Raw genomic sequence first — 19,594 nt, 5'->3', positions numbered from 1 at the left:
CATTTTAAAAACTAAGTTGGTTTATTGCAAAACAATAAAAAAACCAGTACAGTGTACAGTCAAAAGTCTTTAATCCGGACTCGTCGGGACTTCGGAGATTCCGGATTATTGATTTTTCCGGATTATAGATCATCAGTTTAAATCTGGTAAGATGGCATGCAGAAATTATAAAATTAAAAATATGAAACCATAATTTATGAAATAAAGAGCAATTATGATCTAAAGGGTATCAAAATTTACAAAAAAAAGCTTAATATTTATTTGTTTACTTCATTAAACATTTCTTTCAATGTAAGTTGTTCAAGTTGCTTCGTTTCATGTGATAATACTTTCTCTTTAATTCTATAAACAGACATAATTTCTTCTTCAGTTACAAAGTTCCGCTGCTCAAGTCCTATAATTGCTGTGTCGAGAATACCAACTAATTTGTGAATCGAAATTTTTTCGTTTTCAATAACCTCTGTGTCACTTTCTTCACTATCGGAAGCGAATTATAATGACGAGGAATTTGATTTAAATCATATCAAAGACGGAGTACATCGAGATGAAATACTACATTTAGTAAGGAATTATAAGCCAAATAAAATAAAAACATCTGCCCTGAAGATAAGGATAGTGCTGACAGATCAACCTCCAATACATTGCGCTCCCCACACAGATTGATGATTTTAGTGCAATTATATGTGAAATTGTCATATTTTTCTGTATAGTATAACATGAAAATCTAAAGAGTCAGTGCTATGCCAGAAGAGTAAGGATACAGGGTTAAGTCTATTTAACATAATAATGTAATGGGTAAATGGCTATTTCGCTAATTTGGCATGATAATGGCCAGGTTGGAACAGTTTTGGAGAATAATTTTTATTGCCAAATGGACGCAAAGTTTGGCGACTTTTGATTCAGGTCCCTGTATCACCGTAATAGGTATTGTAATTGAATTACTGTAACTGATCCTGTATGTAACCGTAACTGAATTCGGCTCTCATATGCCTTCCAATAATTTCGAAAAGCACAAAGTACTAGAAATACCTTGTCAGGTGGGTGAAAACTATATATGACCACAGAGAGCCTCTACTGTTATCAGTTTAGTTCAGAGCCACTTTGGAGTATTGAAATATTCACGTAAGCTTTGTCTTTTAGATTCACTTTGCACTGCATTGTGTTTAACATTCTTACTAATTTGAAGTGTAAATTGAAGTGCAATCTAACGCATAGCATAGAAAACTGCTGTAAAGTTTTAAATTTGGTTAAGGAGTGACCAATACATCTTATTATTTTTTTTATGTTCCTCCAAAAAAAAGTTGTAATACCAACTTTTATCAAGCTCACATTATATAACATTCTAGTGTTTTTATGATTTTTTTAAATTTTTATTTACTTTATTTTTATCTGTATTATTATTATTTTTTTTACAGAAATAGGCAATTTTGAAAATATTTAAATATGACAATTTAAAGATCTTGTACAAGTTTCATAAACTTAAAATAAAGTTTCATAAAATCATTGAAGTTCTATTAGTTTTTATAATTGTTCCTTTAATTTTTCCCACCACAGTAGTGCCATATTTCTTAAAAGATATTTATACAGTCACTATTAAAGGGTTCTTTTATTTTTTAAAAAAAAATGCTTCTTAAAAATATCACTACTGAAACCTCAATCAAAATGAACTTTCATAGTTTAAAATAATGCAGGTAATTACATATATCTGCATATAATTTGCTATGTAGCTTTTAAAAATATATTAGAACAACAGTACAGTGGAATCTCGAGATACGATTCAATTCGCCCCGAGTTGAGCCATATCGGGAAATGGTGGCATGCATACCAACAGCCTGGCTCATTGCTCGAGTCTGTGCTCGTATTTAGAGACGAATTTTTCACTCATACTTTCCTCGCATCCCGTGGTTCCACTGTACATTAAAAGATGGAAAACATCTATACAAAATACTTACGTTATTTTAACCTGAATATTTTCTCAATATTTTTGCTCATTTATTTCCTTCCTTTCATTTACTTTTCTAAATTCATTTACTTCAATAAGTGAAACATTGCTCTTACTAGTTTCTCAACTCTTTTCTAAGCATCTGCTAATTTTTTCATATCTCCATCAATACTTATTTGAAAAAAAAAAATTTTTTTTCCCCTTTTGCTTGATGTAAGCAATTTTTTTCTTCATTTTTGAATCTTCAGAGTTAACTATAAACTGCACATTTCAAGAATGTATAAAAATTTTCATTTTAGTGTCGAAAATAACCCTACAGACATAAATATTTTAAATTGTTCATTTTCAATATCTTTACAAAAAAATATATTCCTTTACATCTTCCTTTCAGATTTTAGTAACTTTATAAAAGCAATGCAAATTCGCAAAAAAATTAAATAAATAATAGTAATAATAATAATTAATTAATTTTGCATATAAACTTATAAACCTAATGGATTTTTCTAAAAATGAAAAATCCATAAAAATTAGCTGATCAATTCCCTATAAGATATAATCTGACACAACAATTATCTCAACACCCAACCACCATCATAGATTCATAGGTCCACCTTTTTATTTTATTGATTTATTTTTATTTGAATGGTTATTTTTTTTTCCTCCATCCACAGGAATGCTTTGGATCATAGGTTTCCAATGGGGGCAGCACCATCTCCTTCCAGTGGGCACTGGAGCCTTCTATGGAGGTGGTAGCAGCTCCAGCAGCTAATGGGTATTAAGAAGGTCAAGAAGGTTGTTTGTGGTATACCTACTGATTTAGAAAATTAATACAATAAAATATTTTTTAAATAAATACTGTTTTCATGAATAAACATTTTATCTAGCTAGCTAATTTTTTTACCTTTATTGTTATCATGCTTGAGCATCAAAAAACTAAAATTAGCATTAGGTATGCACATACTTAATTCCATTTAATACTGTCAGTGACAAATCTTTGTAAGGAAAGCAAAGATGCATTTCACACAATGAAGCATGTTTCGTCAAAAATTTGGAAAATATTAATGACCAGTTTACAGAGCAATGATGAACAAGCAAAGGCACAAAAGTTCCTGGGAGCATGAAATAAAAATTGTAAAAGGCAGGAGTTTAGCCATAGGAATGTTTCATCTACACCAATAAGGCAACTAGGAAGAATTTCAGTTCCCTGCAGATCAAACTTCACTAATGAACCAGCTTCTTCGGGAAAAATCTGAACTGGTTCAGCAGATCACATCACCACCTCATATCTTCATGCATAATGGACAACATCTACTTCTTTATAATCACGCACAATTCAACCAAAAAGGACTCGAACCTTTTCTCTCATGCGGCCTTGATCCAAGTGACAAACATTTATCCCCTTTCCTCCTTCACCTCTACTGCATCTATGGAGGAAGAAATAGGAGCAGATGCTTTCCTTCCACAATGGCTGACACACTATTGTTAAGTTTTGATAGTTTAAATGGGTGCAACTCTTTTGCTTACATCAAAAGCATGTTACCTTAACAGCAGTTTAATGATATTTCTGAACATGATAAGACACTGCAAATCAAAAAGCACAGAAAGAAACATTCACTGTCTTCCTTCTTCCATCACTGTATCCATTCCTATGGAGATGCCAAGGCAGAATATTCATGGGTGCTCATTGCGGCAGTATCTCATCAGAGCTGGTTGCATAATATTGTCACGTAGATGAAGGAATCCTACAAATGAACAGGCAGAGATACTTATAGACAGCTGGTGAACATGCTCGAACATTCCAAACTAGAAATGTTCTGGAAGAATAAGAAGGAAATTTACATAAAAACCAACCATCAGGCATCTTGCTGTTCATGTGTTTTGAACCCGGGATCTTCGAGTTTCGAGTCCTGCATCTTCTCCACTAAGCTATGAGGAGCTTGGTTGAAAAGAGCAATTTTCGCTACATTTCCCCCTTCTTAGGAAGAAGCAGCGTCCTGCTGCAATCTGGTCTGGCTTCTTGTAACAGGTCTCCTGGAAATATTGGGCTTTCTTTCATCGTCTAGTTGTACTTTTGGATCAAGATAGGGCTTCAATCTCAATATGTGAATGATGTCTTTTGAATTTCATTGTTTCTTATTTTATTCCATACTTTCTACTTTGTACGTCACATCAGAGAGCTGCTGTGTTACTCAATACGGTCCAAAGTAACGTCTTAGGAGCTTTTCGGATAAGCCAACCTTTTGTACTGTTGTGAAGACCCAGACTCCGATTTTGTAGCTGACAGGTCGATGCCTCTTGTTGTATTGGCGCTTGTCCATGGTGTGTGCTTTAAGAATATAGAGTTTTGCAAGCTGTCTAGCTTCTTCAGCTCTAGTGATCAGATGTTCCATATAACTATCTTTGGAATCTTTGATACTGTATGGGAAAATTTGTCGAGAGGAGTCTGGATATCTCTGCTATGAATGGGCTGAATCCCGTTGTCTTGTTTGACTGAATTATAGGCATAGGTTACAAATAGTAGAAAACTATCCCAATTTTCCTGTTCAACGTCTACGTACATGGACAACATGTCTGCTAGTGTCTTTTTAAATCTTTAAGCTATCGGTTTGAGGGTGGTAAGTAGTTGTCAGAAGATGAGACATCTTGCATAGATGAATTACTTCTTTAACAACATTGGATAGGAAGTTGCGTCCTCGGTCACTTATCATTTCTTTGGGGGCACCATGCTTCAGTACAAATTCCTCAACTATAAACTTAGCAATTTTGCCGCCCTCAGCTGTTGGTATTGCCTTGTGACTGTAAATCTGGTAAGGTAATCTGTGCAAACTATAATCCACCGGTTCCCATTTCGAGTAACAGGAAAGCGTCCAAGTAGATCTATTCCAATTTTCATAAACGGTTTGCCAGGGGGTTTTATCGGATGAAGCTGTCCTGGTGGACGTTGTGGTGGCGATTTCCGTCTTTGGCATTCTCGGCAGTGTGATACATACTGCCATGTGCTTCCATATAGCCCTGGCCAATGGTACTTACTCCTCAATCGGTCGTAAGTTTTGCCAAATCCGAGATGGCCAGAGGTTGGAGCATCATGAAGACTTCTTAGAACCTCGCTATGAAGTTGCTTTGGTACCACCAAGAGCCATTGCTGTCCCATAGGATCATAGCTTCTTTTGTACAGTATACCACTTCTTATTTGATAATTTTGATATGTGTCACCTCTCTTGAGAGTTGTAACGATGGATTTTAATTTTTTCTGCTTTAATTTGTCCTTTTGCTGCTCTTTTCCATAATCTGCGATTGCTGCAAAGAAAGGGATGTCTTCATTGTTCTCAATTATTGGTTTTATAAGAGGCTTCCTTGATAGTGAATTTGCATCGAAGTGTTTACGACCGCTGCATCGAAGTATTTGCGGCCGCTCTTGTAGACGATATTTATGTTGTATTCTTGCAATCTGAGAGCCAACCATGCAAGTCTTCCGGATGGATCCTTAACATTGGCCAGCCAACATAAAGAGTGGTGATCTGTGACTAAGGGTTTTCTGTAGAGGTATGGCCTGAATTTACTAATTGCCCCGATGACGGCAAGGCATTCTTTTCCAGTGGTGGAATAGTTCCTTTCAGCTGCAGTATGGGACCTGGATGCATAGGCTATTGGTCTTTCTTTGACATCCTGGATCTGAACCAGTACTGCACCGATGCCATAGCCACTGGCGTCAGAATGTATTCTGGTTTCTGTGGCTGGGATAAAGTGTCTTAAAACAGTGCCACTGGTCAGCAGCCTTTTGAGCATTGCAAAAGATTCAATCTGTAATACGTTCCAAGAAAATTTTGCATCTTTTTTCAACAAGTCATGCAGGGGCTTTGCGAAATTTTTGATAAATCGTCGGTAGTAGGAGCACAAGCCCAGAAAACTTCGGACATCGGCGGTATTTTTCGGAACAAGGAACTTTGCTACCGACTCTACCTTTTGTGGATCAGGATATATCCCATGTTGATCGACTTAGTGTCCCAGTACTGTCAGCTTCTTTTTGCCAAATGAACATTTCTTGGAATTTAATATCAGTCCTGCTCTTTGGATACATTTCAGTATTTCCCTCCAATGCTTTTGAAGTTCTTCGAAATTAGGTGCGTACACGAATATGTCGTCGAGGTAGCAAAGACAAATATTCCATTTTAAGACCTCTTGGTACAGTGTCCATTATCCATTCAAATGTGGCTGGAGCATTGCATAATCCGAACGGCATGACTTTAAATTCATAGAGACCATCTGGAGTTACAAAAGGTGTCTTTTCTCTGTCTTTATCATCAACCTCTATTTGCCAGTAGCCTGACTTCAGATCCAGCATAGAGAAAATTTTTGCACCAGCCAGGCAGTCCAAAGCATCATCGATACGAGGTAACGGATACATGTCCTTTTTTTTTACCTTGTTCAATTTTCTGTAATCGACACAAAAATGACATTCACCGTTTTTCTTCTTCACAAGCATGACTGGAGATGACCATTCGACTGTCTGATGGTTACATCACATCTTCTTTTAGCATTCGTTGCACTTCGTCTGCAATCACACACCTCTCAGTGGCTGACACATGGTATGGGCCTTTGCTTGATTGGTGCCCTGTCACCTGTATCAATCTTGTGCTTCTTGGGATTTTTGGCAATACTGTTAAAGTAAAAAATGTCACTTAATTCATCTAGTAGACTCAATAGCTCGTCTTTCTCAGCATTGGTCAAATCAGAATCGAAAATTTCTTGTTTCAAGTTTTCTTGAGATAACCTTTTCCTGGACCTATGTCCCTTGGAACCTTCTGGAGCTTGACCACTTAGCAAAAAGCGTTGTTTTTTATGGTCGTTAAACAGCCTACATTCATCCCTTTTGGTATTAGTTGGGTACATCGAGAAAAATTAGTTACCCATAATTTACCACAACCATCCTCTATAGTGACAATTGAAGCTGGTATCGATAGTTCTTTTTCGCACATCAGAAATCTATTTCCAACAATCATAGCTCCATCTGCTTCCCGTAGTTCTGAATTCAGGGCACATATTTGCTTTGCAGTGTTTGCTTCAATTACATAATTGGTTGCGGCAAACAAGGAGGGCTCCGACTTGTTTAAATATTCATTGTCTGGAAGGATTTATGCAAGTGTAAGTTCTTGATTTCCACAATCAATAACGGCCTAGGTGGCATGGAAAACGTTCTATCCAAGTATCATTTGATGACTACATTCAGAAAATACAAGGAATTCAAACGGCTTCTTAGTCCCATTCAAATCAACTTTTAATACACAGCATCACGAGGCAGCTACAGTTTTACCACAGGCAGTTTTCAATACAGGTCCATTCTCAGTAAACATAGGAGCATTTAGCAGTCGATGTAACACTTCGGATATGACAGAATAATCGGCACCCGAATCAACAAGGGCTTTCACACATTGTCCGTTCACGGTGATAAAAGTGTTATTCTTTTTCAACTTGGCTGTGGTGTACGTCGGAGGATTTTCTTCAACTGCGGCCTCACCTCCTGTAATGGTCGCTTGAGCTAGTTTTCCTCATTGATTCGGCATGGGGAACGGCATACTGGTGACTGCGATTATCAGCGGTTGAGAGAGCGTCGCAGATAAGGTGAACTGCTCCGTCGTTGAAGCTGTATGTAGATTCAGTATCCCTGTCCCGCTGAGGGTTGGATGTCTTTTGTGGCTCTTGCATTTCCAAATATCTGGCATATCTCCTTACAGTACCTCAGAACATGTCCAGGGCATCTGCAATGAAAATAGAAATGCATATTATCGTCAGTCCTCCACAGATCTGTCCTATGTTATGGAGCAGCTCGCTGGCTGGCTTCAAATCGTGGCTCCGAATGTTGGATAGTGTTTTTGCTCCTTCCTGCTCCTGTGAGTGGTGCCAGTGCCTCTTCCCAGACCACAGATGCTATGTCATTCAGTGCTACGGGTTCTATTTCCATGTAGCCCTGATCTTGTAGCAGGATCTTCTGAATCTCTTCCCTGACGATGGCACGCAGTATAGACCTTAGCACCGCAGAGACATTAGGCACCCTCTGGAATCGTGATTGGGCCATACGTCTTCATCGGAGACTTTCTATGTGACAGCAGCATTTCACGAAGGCATCGACGCTGTCATAGTCCTGGGATGACAGGATCTGGTACAAGTCTTCAGCAATACCTTTTATGAGATCGGTCACTTTCTCGTCTTCAGACATGGATGGGTTTGCTTTTCGACAGAGAGCAAGAACATCTTGAATGTAAGCTTTAGACGTCTCATTAATGTGCTGGGCATGTGTAAGTAGTACTCGTTCAGCTTGGCGCTTTACATCAGCTGCTCAGGAAACGGTATTCTTAAGAGCAGTCCTGAAAACAGTCCAACTGGTAAATGTCTTCATTATTATCGAACCACTGTCGAGCGGTTTCGTCAAGGTAAAAAATGATGTTTGCCAGACACATTTCATCATCCTAGTGGTTATAGTTGGTGATTCAAACAAAGTTTTTGAACTGTTCCCGGTAAATATACACAGGCTTCTGGGTAGTTAGTACGTCAGGATCACACCAACTACCCAGAAGCCCATGCCAAGGCAGAATATTCATGGATGCTTATTGCAGCAGTATCTCATCAGAGCTGGTTGCATAATATTATCGCATAGATGAAGGGATCCTACAAACGAACAGGCAAGTACTCATGTCTAAACTCAAGACGTTTATTAACTCGGACTGAATGAAGAGATACTTTTAGACAGCTGGTGAACATGCTGGAACATTCCAAACTGGAAATGTTCTGGAAGCATAAAAAGGAAATTTACATAAAAACCAATTATCAGGCATCTTGCCGTTGATGGGTTTCGAACTCGGGACCTTCGGGTTTCGAGTCCTGTGTCTTCTCTGCTAAGCTATGAGGAGCTTGGTTGAAAAGAAAAATTTTCTCTACAATATAGTATCAATAACGGCATGAATGTCTTATTATTGTTGTAAGATTCCATAATAATCAATAATATTTGTGAGTAAAAGTTATAACAAGAATTCCAATCATTATTTTTATAACTATCTATAAACCTGTTGAAAAGATAATTTAATTAAACTGTGGCAAATTCTGTGTTTCAAAATATCTGAATCTATGAAAATATGCAGGCAGTACAGTAATCAGTACTTAAAATATGGATTAAAAATTAATCAGTACTTAAATGGATTTACATACTCTCCCACAAACCAATCATTACCTATATGTTTAATTTGCTAAAATGTTTTTTCAAATGAAGCCATGTAGGCTACAAGAGCATGAGTTAAATGCATGTTGATAAAAAGGACAAAGATTTCCTCTGTTTTCAGAGATGGGAAAAAAAATATTTAAAACAACCAAGTACATTAAAGCTTTTTATGTTGTTTCCTAAACAAAATGATGATAAACTACAAGCTTCCTCTAATATTTCATTGTTAAAACCCAAAAAAACCAACCAAACAAACAAAAACAAAATAAAATTAAAAAAAAAAACACTGGCAAGGAACCAATCCTCTGAGCACCGATATATTTTTATATATTAGCTTAATTTCGCTTTGTTACTTCTTTATGAATGTAACTTTATGAAAACAGAAACTAAAATAAATAAATATACAAATTTAGATAATAAAGGCTGTTTACAATGTTTGTACACATTTCTGCACACGGAAATTAAGTACTTTTAAGAACCATTGATGAAAACAATTAAGGACCTATGAACAAATGGGAAATGAATAAATTCAATTTAAAATATTATATCTATGCCTGAACGCGAGATAAAATAGATCCGTAGGTACGATGAATTGTTAAACATGCATTAATTAGCATAATCATATATAAGCTTGAGAATAAAATAAACTTTATGGAATTTATTAAGTAGCATTAAATATTTTTCACTTATAACAGTCAGACAAATCTGAAAGAAGGTAAATGACATTTTACTTAGGTTTTACTAATAATTAACTGATTTTTCTTATGTCTCATTTTGTCTCATACTTGCACAGTCTAGAAGCTTAGTAAATAGGTGCCGTAGCTTCGTGTAGAGCTCCAGGGTTTGTAACCCAGTTAATATACTTTAAGGTTCCAAATAAGCGACTAAAGAACCAGAGATGATAAGTTGTTTTGTATTATTTTAAGTCTCACTAGATGCGAAGAATATGTTTTACATGAATTTTTACATTTTTGTATTTTATCTTGTGATCATGATAAGGATTAATGAAAGGCAATAACTCGCTTTAATATGCAGAGATAATTTTTAAGAGTAGTTATAAATAATTAAATTAGGTAGTTAGATAACTTTAGTTATTATGGATTTACATGGCCAGTATTAAATTTTATTTATTTTTTAACAATATTTGTTAAAAAAGCCCTATTAAAATCACAATTTAATAAAATTTCACAGTTAAAATACAAGTAATTTATGACATTGATTCTTAAACGATATTAGAATAAATAACACATTAAAATAAATATAAAATATTTACGTTTTGTAAGAACAACACTCAACAAAATATTTATGCATCTTTTTAATTTGAAGCCTTCCCAGACATTTTGGCTAATTTATATAGATTCCCTTTTCTTTAAGCATATTTCCTAACAGTTAGAAATTTGTCTCGGTATGCAAACTAATGTTCTCACTAGTTTCTGCGTGCTTTATCTCCTAATGACTTAGGATATGTATTAGCTTTATAGGCTTTGTTCTAATATGGGTATTTTGACACAAAATCAGAATTTTTCTGAAATGACATGCCAATGTTTTTCTGTATTTCAATGCTACGACTCAAATTATGCCAAACTGCCAAGTTTTGTAAAAATTGCACAAGTAGTTTTTAAAAAATTAGCTCTAAAAAATTTAGCTTCTGAATGTTAATTGAATTCGGTATATATTTGTTAATATCTCATTTTTTTTATTAAACTTAGTTGATTCTTCTTTCATATTTTGAAATTTAGGTTCATTTGAATAAAATGTGCCCATTTTTTATGATTTAGTTTCAAAATTTGTATTTTAAAATAATTGTTATATATTTTTCGAAAAAAATTGAATTATAACATATAAAATTTTTAACATCATCTTAAAGTAGATGCAATTCTAGGCACATTTTTATGCTAACAACCAGGGCTGTGGAGTCTTGGAGTCGGACAGATTTTTGGGTAAAAGGAGTCAAAACTGGAGCCGCTAAAAACATGTCGACTCCGACTCCAGTTTTTGTTGGACAGTTTGAATTTGAAATGAAATTAAAATGAATTGAAAAAATATTAGTCACAAGCTGAGTTATTATTTTTATTTATGAACTGTATACATTAATAAATAGTTATTTTCTATTTTATTGACCTATTAATAAATAAATATAAGGGAGGATGATGGATGTGATATTTGCCATTAGTGATTAAACTGATTCATTTAATTACTTCATTTAGTTACAAATCTCACTGGTAAATTTAGGTAAGCAGCAACAGCAGGCAAGAACTCCAAAATTGATGCCATTCTTAGGAAGTGAGCAGGAAAAGGAGAAATTATTGATCAAGCAATGCAATTAGGAAGTACATATTTGATGATAAAGAGGTTTTCAGAATTAAAAACTTTTTAGATGTAGATAACCCTAATGTTTTACTAACAGAAAAACTGTGGAATGATCTTGCAGAATTGGAAACTCTTCTTTCTATACCATATATAGCCACAAAAAAGCTGCAATCTGAAGACTCGACAGATGGCGAGAATGGGGTGTTTCTTCTTTTTTAAATGGAGGGCTTATTGCAGAAAGAATCATTTCTTCAATGAAGAAAAGAGAAACTAGTTTGCTAGACAATGAGATTTTGCTGGGTTCAATATACGGAGATTTGAAACACCGAATTTTCTTGGATAACGAACAAATTAAAAAGGCAAAGAAAGTCATCTATGAACTTTCATTCAGAAGGAAATTATTCTCAGAACAATTGGAGAATTCGAATCAGGACAATCAATCTGCAGGCATTGCAATTGAGTCTCTCTCATCCTTTTCCATTGATGAATTAGATTTTGAGAAATATTTTTGGATAATATTGAAAAGGCTAAGGCAAAGTGAATGAAAATAAAAAAAGAGCCTTTAGGTATAAAAATGAAAAAATACAAACAAGATTTCCACATGGCCTTTGAAGAAACAGAGAAATATGATTGCTCTTGCAAGACAAGAACTTATCTTTCCTGAAAAGTTAAAAAAAGTAGCCTTACCAGTAACAGCTCATGAAGGAGTCGGGAGTCATTAAAATTCCAGGAGTCGGAGTCGGTCATTCTCCCTACCAACGCCACAGCCCTGCTAACAACATCAGTTACAGCTCCTGGTGGTCAAACTAAAAATGTGGACTAGTAGTTAAAGACTAATTTTAATTTAATTTTAACTTAAGCTGGTGCAGTAATTCTATTGTCATAATAAATTCAAATGTCGGCAGCGATAACGCAAAGACAAATAATTACAAATTTTCAGAACCGGCAGGAACTAATGCAGCGAGCAAGCGGAGGTCAGAAACACACTTTCTGTCTTACACTCCAAAAACCTCAGTTTAAAGACTCTCTAAGTGATTTGCATTCTGGTAAGGAAATAGAAATGGGAAATTATAGTAAATGCTAAAATTATAAACAACTGGGTAATTTACATAATAAAAACTGAACATATCGTTGAAGAATAATTTTCTTTCTCTTCATGTATTTAGTTTCTTTCTTCAACACGTTTCCTTTTCATTTAAAAATTTTTGGATTTAATTACAGAATTTTGTGATTCTAAAAAACTAAATGCATTTAGAATGTATAGAAAAAGCTGCTAATTTTATTTCTTTGGTAATATGAACATTCAGAAGAAATATGAAATATATATGGTAAGGGCCAGTTACAGAGCTGGTGTAGTAGAATTTTTAGAATTTAGCGACACACCGAGCAACAAAAATCTAGAAATGGTAAAACGTTTAGAATTTAGAGCAGACATTGGAAGCAGAATTTAGAAAGGCACTAGGCAAAAAATTTAGGATCCACAGTTTCATCAACTGGGAAAATGCGTTGTGCCAGCCCTGCGTATTATGCATTAAGACACATTAGATGAATCGATTAAATAATCAGTTTTCAATTTCTTTATTAATAAAAAACTCCTTTCTATAATGCCTGTCCATGGGATAAGATTATAAGCATTTTTGATATTTTCCATGCTTGTGTCTACTGAAAAATATAGGAAATAAAGGGAAGATAAACATGTTAAGAAAAAGATTCTAGTATCAGAAGTAAAACACTCAAATATTTTGTTTTCATTCTTCTTTCGAAAATTCTCCAAAAAGTAAAAGTTCACCACAAACTTTCTATAATGTACATCCGTTACGAGTTAATACCATGAAGACACTTTTCTGGAATCTTCTATATCGAGTCTATAAATCTTACCTTCAAATCCTTCTAAACTTTCCAAGGCACAATGTGTAAAATCCTAAAGTAAAATTACCCCTACTAATTCTGTAACAGCAAAAAGCCAGAAATATATACAGTCAAAAGTCGTTAATCCGGACTCGTCGGGACTTCGGCGATTCCGGATTATAGATCATCAGTTTAAATCTCGTAAGATGGCATACACAAATTCTAAAATTAAAAATATGAAACCGTATTTTAGGAAATAAAGAACAATTATGATCTAAAGGGTATCAAAATTTACAAAAAAAGAAGCTTAATATTTATTTGTTTACTTTATTAAACATTTCTTTCAATGTAAGTTGTTTCGTTTTATGTGATAATACTTTCTCTTTAATTCTATAAACAGACATAATTTCTTGTTCAGTTAAAAAGCTCCGCTGTTCAAGTCCCGTAATTGCTGTGCCGAGAATACCGACTAACTCGTCAATCGAAATTTTTTTCGTTTTCACTAACTTCTCTGTCACCTTCTTCATGTCTTTATCCATTTTTTGCAGCAATTCCACTTTTTTTTTGACGGACATCGAGACATACCTACATTTTGTAGATCCTTTGGGAGCTCCAGAATCGGAAATTGACATAATCGAAAGTTCAAGTTTACTTTTATAAAATTGCTCTTACAGTCTGCAAAAAATAATAAGCTGCATCCAATTCGAAGATTAAGGAATAACGCAAGCATCAACATTAACCGAAATAGATAATTGTATAATTTTAGCTTATACCGTTCGTTATACGTTAAACGCGAACGCAAAAACGTATTCTGCACTTGCGCACACACATATGCACGTGCGCGTAAAGGTCTTACGTGCACGCATAAATGCCTATGCGCATGTGTCATCGCGGCGCATGCGCAGAAAGTTTTTAGCTTTGAGGTCCGGATTATAGATCATTCCGGATTATGGGTGTCCGAATTTACGACTTCTGACTGTATATTTTTTTAAAAAAATCAGAGGGGAAAAGTGTAAAATTAATTTTATAGAGAAAATGGATGCATATTCTGAGAACTCTGAGAAAATTACATGGGAAAAACTCTTATCATGCAAAAATTAAAAGGAAGACATTTTTAATTAATTACATAGTAATTTTGCATTTGCTAAGAACTATTTCGTAAATTATGCTTTATAGTATTATACCTTGTTTATTTTTCAAATTCAAAATATTGTATAATAAGTGACCCCAGTGGAAATTGTCATAATATGACAGCAAAAAATAAAAATGTTTAATTTAATGCTATTTTTTAAATATAATTTCAATATGTTACCATTACTGTAATGAAATTTATCAACATTAGTATGTTTTAAAAAAATCGTCGAAAAATTCCCAGATCTCGAAATTAAAAATTTTCTGCAGAAACTGATCTTAATATCACAAAATTTAGAACCGTTTAATAAAAAAATTCATATCTGCAAAAGTGAAAAGTTGTTTAAGAGCTCTTTATTAGAAAAAAATGAATTTTGAAATGCTTATGTTTCACTTCTTGCTTAGAAACTCAAGTACACCATCATTTACATTAGAAATAGAAACAAATTATAATCCATGAATCCATTCAAAAGATAACATAAGATTAGAAAAAATGAAATAATTTTGAAATGCAAATGTTTCACTTCTTGCTCAGAAACTCGAGTATTTCACCATTTATAGGAACAAATTATATCACATGAACTTATTCACCCATTCAAAAGATAACCATATTTCTTAGTGAATTGCCAAAAATATTCCTCCAAAATGCTCATTCACACTCAAAATAAGAGTCGTAAAAACAGACAGAAATTTCAGATGGTTAAAATTAAGGACCTTCTGCCGATTTTGGCCAAAATTAAGGACTTTTAAGGACCAAAAATCGGTTCCAAAAAACAATATGCAAAACAATGTTCCCACTAGTTTCTGCATGCTTTATCTCCTAACTTTGTTTTGTTCAATTGTCTCTCGACAATATACCTATGAGGTTTTGCATGATCTGGTGAAAGTTAAATAGTCCAAAAACCTTGACAGACATGAAGCAAATTATCGCTATGTCTGAAAGTAACTACGAAAAATAAACCTCTTATTTGAAAAAAAATTAAAACATAAAGGCACATTCTTATGTTAACAACATAAACTACAGCTCGTGTTGATGTAGTTAATCAGATACAGTCAAATTCAGACTAAAATGTGGACTAGCAGTCAATTTAATTTTAAGCTATGTTAGTTCATTAATTAACTCTATCGTCATAACAAAATCAGGTGCAACGATAATGCAAAGATGAATAATTGTAGTTCATTAACTCTATCATCATAACAAAATCAGATGCAACGATAATGCAAAGATGAATAATTGTAAATTATCAAAGCTGGCAGGAACTAATGCAGCGTGCACGCCAAAGCCAGAAACACACTCTGTTTTACAATCCCAAAACCTCCTTTTCGAAATTATTTTACTGATTTTTGAATTCTGGCGAGGAAAAGGAAAGGGGAAGTTAGAGCAAAGATTGAAATTATAAACAACTGTTTAATTTATATTACAATAACTGTACAATCTTTGAAGAATAATTTTCTTTCTCTTTATGTATTCAGTTTCTTTCTTCAATACATGTTATCTTCAATTTAGAATTTTGGGATTTAATTAAAGATTTCTGTTATTCTAAAAACTAAATGCACAGAAAAAGCTGTTAATTTTATTTCCTTGGTAATATGAACATTAAGAATAAATATGAAATTACACATGGTAAGGCCTTGATACGGGGCCAATGTGGCCGAATTTTTAGAATTTAGTGACCCCACCAAGCAAAAAATCTAGAAATAGCAAAACTTTTAGAATTTAGGCAGGCAATGGGAGCAAAATATAGGAAGGTAGCAGAAGAAGCAGAACTTAGTATTCACAGAGGTGGGAAAATGCCTAGCGCCAGCCCTGTGTAGAATGAATTGAGACATATAAGATGAATCTTTTAAATTGCAGTTTTCAATTTCTTTACAAATAGAAAAATTACTTTCTATAAATGTCTGTCCATGTGATAAGATTACAAGCATTTTTGATATTTTCCATGCATTTGTCTGGTGAAAAGGAGAGAAAATAGAGGAAAGGAAAAAATCTTAAAAAAAAAAAAGACTTCTAGTGTCAGAAGTAAAACATTCAAATATTATGTTTCCATTGCTCTTACAAAAATTCTCCAAAAAGTAGGAAATTTACCACAAACTTTCTGTAAAAAATACCCTTTACGTGTTAATACCAAGAAAACATTCTTATTTTGTCACATTTTTCTGGAATATTTTAGAATCTTGGGTCTATAAATCTTGCCTTCAAATCCTTCTATACTTCAAATACTTCACATCCTTCTATACTTTCCAAGTTGCAGTGCCTAAAATCCTAAAGAAAAATTAGCCCTACTAATCCTGTATATCACTTTATAGTATTGCAGCAAAAAATAAAAGTTTTTCATTTTAATATTGCTTCTCAAATATCATTTCAATCTATTATCATTATTTTAATGATTTGCAATGTTAAAATGTTTAAAAAAATGTCGAAAAATTCCCAGATCTTCGAAAAAATGTTTCTATGGAAACTGATCTTAAAATCGCCAAAATGTTGATACGTCGCCAAATTTAGAACCGTTTAATGAAAGAATTAACATCACCAAAAGTGAGAAGTTGTTTAAGAACTCTTCATTAGAAAAAATTAAATATAAGTTTAAAATGCTTATGTTTCACTTTTTGCCTAAAATTTCGAGTATCTCAACGTTTGTATTAGAAATAGGAACAGATTTATTACCCATTTTAAAAAGATAACCATATTTATTAGTGAATCACCAAAAATATTTCTCCAAAATGCTAATTCACACACAAACTGGTTATCATAAAAACAGGCAGAAATTTCAGATGATTAAAATTAAGGACCTTCTGCCGATTTCGGCCGAAATTAAGGACTTTTAAGGACCAAAATTCAGTTCCAAAAAATTAAGGACTCTTAAGGACCGTACGAACTCTGTATGTAGTATGCAATCACATACTTGGCATATATAGTTTTTAACATGGAAATAAAACTTAATTTTGTCTTCATCTCTAAGTTCTCCCACACCTTCGTTAGTTACAGCCCTAATCACCAAATCTTCATAATACTTCTGATTTTCTATTTCACTCTAAATCACATCACATATAGAATTAGAATACAAAACAAAGACTGGTTTTACAAACTCTAATGAAATGTTTTTAAATAGATTATAAATCATTGATTGCAAATTATGAATTTAATGAATTCTGCTTTGTAGAACTGTGTTAAGAACAATGGATGACAGCAAAATAAACTATACAAAAAAGCAAAAAACTCTGTTAAGGTCTGAAGGCAAAAACTTAATTATTGGTTCTTCACAAGATAAACATAATCAGAAGGCAATCAGAAAATGTTTTCCTTGTTGAGCAATTTTTTTCTTTTTTTTTTTTTTTTTTTTTTTTTAATTTTAAGAGAATTTTGTATCAGCTTTATGCTTATATTTTGTAGTATCATTTTCAGAACTGCAAATTAAATTGCTCGTTTGTGCAGAAATTACTTAATTTTTCTCAAACCTGTTTTTAACAGTGGAAGTAGTAAATGCATCTCCATTTAATTTAGGTATTTTATTACTTTCAATACAGCCTTTTATCTTAACTCTAGAACCATTTACTTCTTTAAAAGTGGATTCCTTTGAATGAGAATTCTAGATAAACATTTCTTTAAAAATAGCCAGCATGTATATACATGTTTAAAAATTGTTCTTGCTTCAGTATTATGCAGCTATTATATTTCTTTCAATTTTTCCTTCCTTTATAGCTCCTTTCAAGAAAATTATAAACATTAACAATCTACGCATATTAGTAAACATTCTTTCAATTTTTCCTTTTTTTTTTTAGAGCTCCTTTTAAGATAATAATAAATATAAAAAATCTACACATATTAGTAAAGAAGCTGCCCCCTTTTCACCTGCTAAATTTAAGAGGTGACAGATACACCTCATAACCTGCAAATTTGAATTTTCCTTTTTTAAGATGCCTACATCACCAGTCTTCAAGTTTAGCATTATTCTTTCTTAAACTATTGCTAGGGACAAAATGCTAAGCAATTATCCAGAGTTTGATAATTAGTAAAGCTATATTAAAGCCTGTCGAATGTCTATCTAAAGTGGGGACAGAAAGTAAACCACAATCAATTTCTGAAGACACTGGATTGGGGGGGGGGAATGGATATAGTTTTAAATTAGTATTATTGCTTCCATCTGCACATAGACAGAATGAAACTGTTTTAATGCAATCAATAAATAAAGGTTTATTTTTCATACTCATTTTTTAACAACTGCAGCCGTCTTAGCCCTTGTATTTGAGTACTTAGTGATTTCCCTATTGGGAAATTTTTTTTTAAAATAAAGCTGCAGCATGATCCATTGTATTCAGTGGCAGATTCTGCTTCAGTAAAACGGCACAGAATAGGCATTCTTCATTACTACTTTTTTAATTCTTTGTTTCTGCAGAAAAATGCAATTTTTTCTGTTTTTTGCAATAGAACTCATGCTGTCCTAGTGTTTTTTTTTTTTTCCTTGTGTGTGCACATGTTTCAGCAAATCAGGCCATCCACCATGCGTCGACCCTTCCACCATGCGAAATCAAAAAATCGCAGTTACAAACAGTATACATTGCAAATGCATTACATTTTCTTGAAAAAGGAATAGATAGAAGGAAAGTAATCTGTGTGCAATTTCTGAAAAGTACATGATTATTTTACCTTATTGACAGATATAACTAAAACAGAAGATCGTAATTTCTTAAACTATTTCTCGAAAGCATGTTCACTCACTACTCAGTGACAAGATGAATGAAATAATAACCTCAATCTTGCTCTGTGCTCATTGGCTAATGTATAACAGATGACATACAGTAGTGCTCGATGCTCACTGCAGAACTGGAAGGCAATGTTTTTGGTCACATATGCACTCACTCACAAAGCAGATGCACACCATAATTTCTCACTGATGCAATGACTTGGTTTTCTTTCATACGTAATGTAGAGGAAAACCAAGTGATTTTGGATGCATAAAATCACTTTTTTTGTTATATGTGCAAATAACGAAGTAATAAGCCAAGCTACATAAAAATTGTGAGAAATTTTAAAAAGAGAAAGTAAGAAGAGATATATGTTGTAAATTGGCTGGCTGGAGAACTGTTGGAAATTGGGAATCTCCCATATAAATCAGAAGAGCTGGCAACTCTGCACAGAAAATAACATGCAATTA

At 33.6% G+C, this 19,594-nt stretch overlaps 1 protein-coding gene across 7 annotated transcripts in view; it reads right to left on the bottom strand.

The window, feature by feature from the left end:
* LOC118199452 (scm-like with four MBT domains protein 1) overlaps positions 1 to 19,594 on the bottom strand; it is a 244,315-nt gene that overhangs the window by 166,454 nt on the left and 58,267 nt on the right. The window lies entirely within an intron of this gene.

Source organism: Stegodyphus dumicola, chromosome 5, assembly GCF_044657685.1.
Source record: "Stegodyphus dumicola isolate Sdum_Otavi_A_Nest chromosome 5, ASM4465768v1".
NCBI classification, from domain to species: domain Eukaryota; kingdom Metazoa; phylum Arthropoda; class Arachnida; order Araneae; family Eresidae; genus Stegodyphus; species Stegodyphus dumicola.
This window is presented reverse-complemented; position numbering and strand designations above follow the sequence as displayed.